This window comes from Sabethes cyaneus, chromosome 2, assembly GCF_943734655.1.
Source record: "Sabethes cyaneus chromosome 2, idSabCyanKW18_F2, whole genome shotgun sequence".
Classification (NCBI taxonomy): Eukaryota; Metazoa; Arthropoda; class Insecta; order Diptera; family Culicidae; genus Sabethes; species Sabethes cyaneus.
In genome coordinates this window covers 104470935-104481973 of record NC_071354.1, presented here as the reverse complement: position 1 = coordinate 104481973, position 11039 = coordinate 104470935, and the positions used below count along the sequence as shown (strand labels likewise).

General features: G+C 38.5%; 1 protein-coding gene across 1 annotated transcript in view; it reads left to right on the top strand.

Annotated features, from left to right (window-relative positions):
• The first annotated feature begins 311 nt into the window (after window positions 1–311).
• The window catches only part of LOC128733927 (uncharacterized), a 61211-nt gene continuing 50483 nt past the window's right edge, over window positions 312–11039 (top strand). Inside the window, exon 1 of the mRNA XM_053827803.1 lies at window positions 312–528. The gene's annotated coding sequence lies outside the window, so the exon portion shown is untranslated. The remainder of the gene's footprint in view (window positions 529–11039) is intronic.

Here is an 11039-nt window from a genome sequence, read left to right as displayed (position 1 = left end):
GCAAACATATAAGATGTATAGTTGACGTATAGCTCAAAAAAAAAAACATTTTGCAGACAAATTAATCTGATATCCCTGCTTTCATGCTCGACTCTCTCGGCTCACATCACGGCTCCCACCTCACACCACTCACATCACGCTTGCTTGACGGGTTTGACAGTGAAGTGAAGTTTATATAAAGCTTGAAGTGAGAGAAGAAAAAAAGATTCGCAGCTCTACTGTCTGTCTGTTTGTCGAGTCTTTCTTCTGTCAGTTCAGTTCGGTTTTAAGCGTCTTTGCGAGTGGAAGAAATTATCGGTGATGGTATTCGGAGTGTTGTTTCGGGAATTTTGCATAACCGGCTTAGAAAATGTAATACATATTTTGGTTTTTGCAAATTAGTATTTAATTTACGCTTTTCTTAGTAAAATACCGGTTATTTGAAGTGAAGTGAAGATATATGAAAAGCAGTGTTTGTGTGTGAACCGTGTAAACCAAACCTTGGTATATAAAAGGTTGTAATCGTATAAGTGGTCACTGCTTCTGGAGGTGTGTATATAGTTTTAATGTATTTGGTGGGATCAATTTTGCTCGTGAATTTTGAAGGAAGTACAAAAATTTAGATACTAAAAACGAATAAAAAATTTCTTGGAACTGTATTTCATTTTATCAGGTTTTCTCAAACAATAAAATGCATTAGGGTTCAATGGTTGAAATGTTTTAGAAAATATGTATTTTATTGACTATAGGTAACTGAACTCATCATTTGTTAACTGACGACGTTTTTATGCTCCTTTTTGATAAAATACGGCTTAAACCAAAAACTGAAATCGAGCCAAGAATTTTAGTGTTCTTTATGTGCCTATAACTGTTGCATTACCATGTTTATCATTACGTTGAGCGCAAGCCAAAGGTTTCCCAATCTGTTTATATTAAAACAAAGTTTAATCATGGATCGTCAATACAAAAAACATTTTCATCAGTTTTTTCTTCAAAAAACACTATAATATCTACAACACTGCCTATAGCGATGTTACCGCGCGCCACAGCTGCCGTTTTGTTTGTTGTCAGTTAGGTATCTCTCCTTTTTCTACATTTTATTATTATTTGTAACTTGCTGCATTGAAACTAGTAAATAATGAAGGGTATATTAGTTTTTAATTAAATATAGGTGAAAAATTAATCGAGTTCCTTGATAATATAATGACGACATAATACATATATTATACAAAAAAATGCTTTTGTCCCGAGGCTGATAGAAACAGTTTACTAAGTAAACTGAAGTCTTCAAAGTTTTATAAAAATATCTTATAGTGGACGCATTAAAACCTCCAAACAAATGTAACAAATCGACTGCCCTTGCAAGGCGTTTCAGTTTGTTCTTCTGAAGACAGTCCTTCAAAAAACTAAAATTGAATCATCTATGCTGTAAAAACTGAAACATCCTCAACACATTTAAACATATTGTGTCCTGAAAAGTATTAGCGATAGAACTTTTCTGTCTTCTCCAAAGTTGTTTTGTAATAAGTATCTGTTAAAAATAGTGCAATATTTTTTTTCTTTTTATTATAGATTTTAAAATATATCTTGATTTAAAAGAGCTGGCATGATTTTTGTAAAAATTACGACAGTGCTGTTAAACACTCTTAAAAATACTGTACAAACAATTTTGATGAAGACGGGAATGCTCTATCGCTAATACTTTTTTCCGGCATTATGAAATTTTCCTTCTATTTGTGTCATCTTTGTGGTGTTTTCCTTAACCTGATAAAAAGTTGTAAACTGAAAGGTTACTAACAAATTACAAATTAAAAAAAATAAAACATTTTTTTAAGATGGTTGACCTTTATGAAGTAATGAAGACAATTCAACAATAACTACTAAAGTTGATAATCAGGAAAAAATAAAAATTGGCTGAGGTATTCTTAAAATAAATATTGAATTTACAAGCAAAATTATAAGCTTTGCAAATGTTTCGTTAAAGAACCGAATAGTGGTATGCATCATGCAGATGAAGAAAATGGCTGACAATTTTATTGCTTTCGTATAACAAGTATGTTCGTATTAGTTATGAAAGTAACATTCAAGTTTTCAGAAAACAAACCGTGTGATTGTATATTATGCTTTAGTGTTGGTGTATATGCTGCCAACACCATTTTCACATTCGGAAAAACAACGAAGTGAAGAAGTAGACGGTTTTATGTACTTTAGTGAGGTGTTGAGGGTGAGCGACAGTTAATAATTCACTAGAATGTGTGTGCAGGCTCGCCACCAAGCACGTAACGCGATGTTTGCATTGTGCTTTGGTTAGTTCGTGTTCCATTTTAAGGGGTTTCGTTCGTCACCGTAATCGTAACATATTTGCAGTATCAATATCAACATCAACTGGCACTGGCACATAGTGCCGAACGACGAACGAACGAGACGCAAGTCGCGAAGAGAATGCGAGAGTACTCTTCTACTCTCATTTGATCGTTTTCATTACACACACTGTTTTTTTGCAGTAAATGGTTATCTGAGTTCTTATATACTCCAACTCCATATATCTACATCTAGCCAGCGTGAGTCGCGCGTTTTATTCAGGTCCAACGAGGTACAAAATTTCATTTAATGAATATAGAAATGAATGATCCACTATTAGTCCTACGTTTGATTCTCGATTCTTAAACTTATTTTCAGAAAAACAATATTAAACATTAACCTTACATGTCAATTCGCATAAATGTTAGAATTTATTATAGAATTTACTATTAATTTATTATTTATTATCCTTCATTAAAATAGTATCATGAATTGAGTTCCATCACATACGCGTTGACGGCAGTAAAAGAAATTTCGTAGGCTGCTCGCACTTACCTACGGGAAATAATCTCATGCCGAACTGTCAACGTGTGGGTGATGACAAAAGCAAAACTACCTTCTCACGCAAAACCTAAACAACATCAGCAACACCGTACCATATCGATTTAGTCTTTTTTTGCTTTTCGATTTTAGAGTGTGTTAGTAAGTTCGCTCTTCCATCTTCTCTGCTTTACACGTTGATGTTTTTCGTTATTTTGAGTAAATCATGCAGTCTTTGAAAAATCGGCTGTTGATTTTGTCTTCCCATCTCCCATGTACCTACTTAATCTGGACTTAGATTTACTATCTAAATTGGCCATTGTTATATTATCTTTAAAGTTTTTGTCACCCCCCCCCCCCCCCTTTGAAATTATGAAAAATCGGGGGGCAAAACAATAATTTGTCGGATATAAGTCAAATTCTTTTTAATAAATTTATGTGGGCTCCACAGCTTAAAAAACTGGAAAAATGAGTATTAAAGCTTTTAACACGGAACAGAAATGGAAATTTCGAGCAACGGAATTACCGAAAATCGGCAAAAAAAATTTCATTTGATTTTGTCTATTCGTAGTTTTTTGCATGCAAAATAATAACGTATATATGAAAAGCAAGAATAGATTCAGTTTTCACGTTTAAGCTTTAAGTAAAAATGCCTAAAACGCAGTTTTTTTGCTTGATTAAAACAATCTGTCTTTTTTCGCCCCCCCCCCCTTCAGTTGGCCAACACTGGAAGAACAAAAACTTTTTTAAATATTTGTAATGGCCTTATCAAAGATGGAAAAGTCCAAACTTTTGCCACGATCAGGTTTCAATACATACATAATCGGACATTTTTGCCTAAAGTATGCCAAGTTTACTAATGAATGATGTTCTATCTTTTTGGATTATTAGGGTGCTCATTTAGGGTGATTCAAAAACTACAAGGTATACAGCCCTAAGGGTTGTACGAAAGGGTGACGTAGGACTATGTCAGATCATTAGATCAAAGACTAATAGTAAACTAGTAAACTGCATTTGTATGTTTAAAAGAATCTGTGAGTGCCATTGTTTAAGTCAGTGGTGCCCAGGCATAGGAATGGTGCGGGCCAAATCTAATCGCCCATGAATGCCGCGGGCCGCAATAATCTCTGGTCATTCCTGTGCATAACAAAATGTAAAATATGCGGCAACAAAAACCATTTTCTAGGAATCACCACAAGATTTAAACCGGAAAACATTCCGATTCACAACATGCACGAGTCATTACAACTAAACTGAGTGACTACTATGTCAGCAAAAAAATTTCTCTTAAGTCCACCATACTTCAAATCGGTCCGCAGGCCGCACGAATCATCGTCAAGGGCCACATGCGGCCCGCGGGCCGCAGTTTGGCCATCACTGGTTTAAGTGAATGTTTAACAGAGTAGAGCGAAATTTTCAGATTCAATTCTTCATTGAATGCAATGACACTTTTAAACGCCTTCAACCTTTGAGAAATAGAAGAGATTTCTTTTAAAATCAATTGTGTGCATCATAAAGGTTGAAATAGTAATGAATGATCAACCCACGGCTTATTATTGTATTAAATATGATTATGCGTAGCTTGACATGTTTCAATAATTTTACTTCAACTCGCTTGTGGCCTTTAAAAGGGCCATTGGTTACAAATAACCAATTAGAGCCAAAGCATGTTTATCGCAAATATGACGTGCCATTCGAAAATCCTTCTCTTTTGACATGAATGGGAATGCCAAATTTTGGTTCCATTTGCTTGATTAGTTCTTGTATTTTATTTGTAGAACCTCTTAGAAGGTGAAGGGGTCTCAATACACAATAGAAAACATTCTTACCTCCAAAAACTCCTATATGTCAAATTTAGTTCCTTTTACTTGTTTAGTTCTCGAGTTATGAGGAAATTTATATATTATTTGTATCAGAGCCCCTTCCTCCTCCTGAAGAGAGGAGGGGTCTCAATTCACCATAGAAAAAAATCTTGCCTTGCCCTCATGCCAAACTTGGTTCCATTTGCTTGAAGAGTTCTCGAGTTATGAGGAAATTTGTATTTCATTTGTATGGGAGCCCCTACCATAGAGGCGCTGGTTCAAAGGTACAAGTACCAGCGAACCACATGCCCTGGCGGGTGTTGTGGGTTCGAATCCGGTTGTAATCTCAGATTACAGCTTGGTTCGACTCATGCACCTTCCAGTATTGGACAAAAGGTAGGAGTCAAAATGACTACTTGTCAAGCATAGCTACTAATACCCCCCCCCTTCCTTTCCGCTCTTCCCCGCCTTCACCAAAAAATTTTCATTTCTTTCCCTACCGTCCCTTCATCAATTGCAGAACCATCGTTTCAAAAAATATTAATATATATGTATGACCGCATTTCAAGGTCAAGACTAAAAACTTGAGATTAGTCCGTTACACTTCTATTTTCTTTTTCACAAAGTTCTACCCAGTCCCAGTATAATAAACAAAGACGTAGTCCTACGTTAAAAAAAAAGTTTTGAATGCGTTCCAAAAATACAACGTCTACAAAAGTTGTAGAGCATACTAAAATAAGTAACTTTGTCTAATATAGTAACTATCTATCTCTTATGGTTGTCGGACATGGGCGTAGCGACGGGTGGGTGGAGTTGGGGGTTCAAACCACCCCCCCCCCCAGGCGAAAATTTGTTCTACATTTTAAAGCTTGAAATTTCTGCTACCAATTGCTTAGAGCACGAAAATTTACGGGACCAGTTGTACGATCCTCGTTGTCGCATACACCTCGTGCTGTTCAACGAGTCGACTGTATGCAACTCAATCTTGGGTTACTCGTCGCCTATTTCCCAGGCGTTAACCGCAAGACCAAGTTGAGCCATCTCGCACGTAGAGCCCCTCTGTTCTGGGTGCCCGTGGGGTTGTTAAATAGAACCATTTTCCTTATGACTGTCTGATCCACTGTAGTTTACCGTATGCTTCACCAGATGTACGATGGTAATCTCCCCAAGTTGTCTCTGCTGCTGCTAATGTTCATATACACGCACATCTCGTTTTACGTCCACTATTATGGGACGTAAGAACAATCGGTGTAAAAAGGGTGGACGTTAATTAAAATTTTAAACGTAAAACGAGACGACATTAATTAAAATTCCGTACCCAAAAATATTGACGCAAAAGGAAATCACGTAAATAAATGGACGTAAAATGAAATTATAGTGTGCTTCCACCGCTCTCCGCTTCCAGCTTTTGCTCCGTCAAATATCGTCCGCAAGTGCGGGCATGTCTTCCATGAGTAGCCATATCCATAAAAACTACCGGTCTAATAAAGGCTATGTACTTTGTCAGCATCGTACGGTGGCTAGCTATCGTCAGCTATCGTTTGCTAGCGGATGGAAGCATTTTGCGCAGGGCAAGGCAGACTCGATTTTCTACTTAAATGCGCTGCAAGATCTCTCTATTTTTGTTAACAGCGGCCACACCAGCGATCCCAACGATTACCGTCCACGAAAAGTGAACGTTCGTCTCTTTGTGCCTCTACCAATCATGTATTTGGTCTGCAAAGCATTTACTTTTAGCCCAACCCTACTAGCCTCCGCTTGCAGTCTAGCGCAGATGGCCTCCGCTGTTGCGAAGTTTTGGCCTAGTTTCAAAGTCATCTGTGTAGCCAAGAAGTTTGCTACCCTCACTGAAAATTGAGTCTCGTTTCGATTTTGCTCGCCGGATCATCTTCTGAAGGGCGATGTTGAAAAGCATGCAAGTTTAGCTGTCAACTTGTCTCGAGTTTTGCCGCGCCTGGAAGGGATTCGATTCTATTGATAGTCTCTCCCAGCTAAGATTTGAATATACATCGTATCACGATGTCAACTGTTCGGCGTTAAGGCAGACCGAACCAAATGACAAATTCTGATTTCGAAAAAAAAAAACGCATTCAAAGTTTGCTACTCTGTATGGTTTATAGCTATTAATCGTTCGAAATCATCTCATAACTCTGGATGTTAGCTATATTTATGTAATCTGATCAGAGTAAAATGTAGCTTAGAACATTCTTGATCGTTTGCTGTGATTAATTAATTTTTTTTAAATTTTGCGACTTGATCCGGTCTGAACCGGTATTAAACCGACGAACTGGGAGGCGCAATTTCAACATTTACCTTCTTTTATATCAATTTGATTTTTTTGTCAAATGAAGAACCGGGAGTATAAACCAAAATAGCTTATGAAAATTGAAAATAATTCTCCTTAAGGTCGCTATTGTCGGAATATAATGATTTGTTTGTTTGTAAAAAGTACTTAAAATCTACTTGTGTCAATAATTTTACACACCATCTTCTTGGTGCTTTCAGATGTTCTATAAAGTTTGTCAGTATATTAGAGTAGGTACACATTTTCATTGCAGACCGTTTATCGCTTGGATGCATATTTGACAAGTTATGCATTATTTTAATATCATGTAAAATAAACAAAAAACACTGCCTTTTCAAACTGAATATTACCCAATGAACCAATGTAACCAATGAAAATGAAATAAGATAACATATCACATATCACATCATTCATTTAACAAACAATATCATTTTAGCAACAATAAAAAAAGGTATTGTAACAAAACTGTTGAGTGTCGATTTCAAGAAAATTTAAATTCGACTGTAGAATTTAACATTCTCGTTTAATTGGCTGCCAGTCTGTTAATAGTAGAACAGATTTTGTAATCTTGGAAAGATTACAAGAATAACGTAAAACGAGAATATTAAAATTTAATGTTCTGCTACTTCATCAGCAAAATAAACACAACTAGTAACACTAGATTTACCACCATTTTACATATACCTAAGTCTACCAAAACCAGTCAAAATGACAACAGCTGGTGAACGGCTGGATAATGTGCAACACAGATCCCATAGTGGTTCTTAGGCTCTTATCCAGCAACTTCTATCTCCAGCTCCTCGAGGTAGGGTAACCAACCTGTTTTGGCCGGGGACGGGACACGAGGCATACAGACGTTAGGCATACGGACGCAAGGCATAGTACGCTAGGCATACAGACGTCAGGCATAATAGATATGAGGCATACTGGATGGAGGGCATATTTCCAAAAGGCATAATGGACGTGAGGCCGAATGGACGCAAGGCCGAATGGGCGCAAGGCCGAATGGACGAGAGGCCGAATAGACGTGAGGCCGAATGGACACGAGGCCGAATGGACGCGAGGCCGAATAGACATTAGATCACCTACACTACGATGAGGAACCGAAGTGGTTAGTCAGCTTACTAGCCAGATGCTGCAAGCAGATGATTCAGGGCGAACCGGTTCGCTTTCCTAGGACTACTGACCCTAGTTAGTTTTTCCTAGTTCTCACATCGACGACAAAGCCGCTTTCTGTTTTTCAAGCTAAAAACGCAGTTGTGTTCTGCTGGCACAGGGTGCGTCATCTAGCTTTGCATTTCATTTCGAAGTTTTATACAGCCTGATAGATCCAATTCAAAACTTTGTCTAACGCGAATTTCATTTTCTGTGATTTTTTGGTAACGGAGGTGTTACAAAAGATTTTATCACACTAGCCCGAATACCACAAGGCCAAAGGGCACTTGCCTAAATGTGACCGCCTACTTAGCTTCGAGGTACGATGCTGGTCTAACAAGCCAGTCGTCGCATGTTTGAATCTCGGCTAGACGGTGCTTGATAGAGTCAGTAGGGTCGTTACACTGGCCACGTAATTTTCCTGTACTCTAAACAACCGGCTGCGAAGTCTGTCGATAAAGAAAGGTAATGTCTAATGACGGTTTAAGCCCACGACTTTGCTTTTTTTGCCTAAATGTGACAGTAATCCGAATATACGACAATTTTCTCAATTGATCGCTAAAAACATTTGAGGCGTATTCGATAATTCAATTAAATTGAGGTGACAAAAGTAAGCTCAGTTAAGCAAGTTATGAGTTATGCTTATCATAAGATATGAAACCTTTTTACCATGTTAGTATCACGCGTTTCCTAGATGATTCAGGGCGAGCCGGCCGCAGGCAACGGCGAGTGTTCGCCGGTGACCCGCCGTCGGAAGCGCCGGCCACTGCGGGGGGGGGCAGCCCCCCTGCAGAAATCACATCTGTCTAGGTCTATTCGTTTTCCTAGGTCTACCGACCCCTAGTTAGTTTTCCCTAGTCCTCGTATCGATTTAACTTTTGGAAAATTTAAAGCGGCGAAGCCGCATTTTGTGGCTATCACACTGAATAAGCGGTGATCTGTTGTTAAAGCATTTATAAATTAGGTTAGGGCGGGACTAGTTTTCAAATAAAGTTTACATAACAAGTTTTCCTAGAGGATTGAAGGCGTAGTCGGGCTGCGAATATTTGATACTTTTAAAGGAATCATTTCAGTTTAGATAAGTAAGTATTCGATAAGATTATTACATCTAATTGTATCAATGTGCAATTATATAACTCTGGCGAGGCCGCATGAGGTTATCATCCTTGGTTGGTGCATTCTCAACAGCTCCTCTTACCAGTATATTAAGCCTATAAGGAACATCATTGGGATAATATAAAATTCAGCACGAAGGATCGGTAATGAGTGACCTGAGAATAATCCCGTCTTTGAGTAAAATGGTTTTGTTTCTTCAAAGATTCGCTCATCAAGTAAATTCTGCAACTTTGCGGTTACGAAGCCTCTTATGTTACATTCGGTCTTGTTATTCGGGCTAGTGGGTTTTGGGCTAATGTCGTGGAACTATTGCAGAGGGTACTTCTTACTTAACAAAAAAATAAAATTTGGATATTAGAACATTAAACCCAATACCGCTAAACACAAAAAATATCGAAAATGGATAATAGTTAAAGTTATTATTTCACCACTGACGTGTTTTCCGTGTTTTAAACGATACTGTGTTTTGCAAAGAAATCATTATGTTCTTTTTTATAAACAAACGGTTGGCATATTATATTGAGCCAATCGGTAATTGGATCAATTTTAGATTAACAGCGGTGGATTAACTGCATGTCACATCGTATGCTATATGTGTTGCTTTTGCTCTGCACATCTTTAGGCCATCGTATCTGTTCTGCCTAGCATGCACTCGGCCTCGTGTCCATTCGGCCTCGCGTCCATTCGGCCTCGTGTCCATTCGGCCTCGTGTCCATTCGGCCTCGCGTCTATTCGGCCTTGCGTCTATTCGGCCTCGCGTCTATTCGGCCCCGCGTCTATTCGGTCTCGCGTCTATATGCCTTGTATCCGTATGCCTTATATCCATTATGCCTAGCGTACTATGCCTCGCGTCTGTATGCCTAACGTCCGTATGCCTAACGGGGTGTCATCGTTTTGGCCATCATCTGCAGCTGTACATAATTTGGTCACTTACATTTGGTTTTGCTGTAAGTGTCCAAATCATGTACAGCTACAGATGGGGTCCAAAATAGGCGATTACCCTACCAGTCGGAATACGAGCAAGCTTAGCGGAGATCTAGTAATCAACCCCGATGGAAACTAAAATCGTATACCGACAGGGATGGAGGCACTGTGTTGTCTCTGCACTATACGATGGCAGCCCTATCATGGGACTCGGTAGCATACTACGAAAAATCAAGAATGCGACGAAATAAGGATTTGGAATCGATACTTGGTACCTAGAACTGTAAATCGCTAAATTTCGTGGATGGCGATAGGGTGTTATTCGTTCAGTTAGAACCGCAAAACGTGAGATGTGGATTTCACCAAAACGGTGGAACAAACAACGAGCTGGGAACAAACTTCGTAGTGATTGGCCGAATGCAGGATCGCGTAATGAAATGGAAAGCGATCAACAAGATTTTGAGGATAATAGGCTGTTTCTTCAGCTAGACCATCATAAACGTGCACTGTCCACACGAAAGTAGACTCGACGACGAGAAGAAAGCATTCTATGGACATTCTATGTCCATGACGAGACGTATTGACAACCGTACTGCTTGTGGTATAGAAACATCATTATCGCTACCTAGAACAGGACGTGCCATCTGGCTTCTTATTCTTCTTATTATTACCGCCATCCTGATTGAATATTCTTTGTTACACTGCACCACTGTTGCCTGTACATATTATTGACGTAGGACTACGTCTTTGAGATAGGGTGTCATTCCAAAAAATCGAAAAATGCGAGCGTCACGAAAAATGAAAGGTTTTGAACGCTAATAGCTCAGCGGTTTTCCAATCGATTTTCAATATTCTTACACCAATCGATCGGAAAATCTTCTAAGAATTGACTCAAATGAAGAAAAGTATGAATTCTG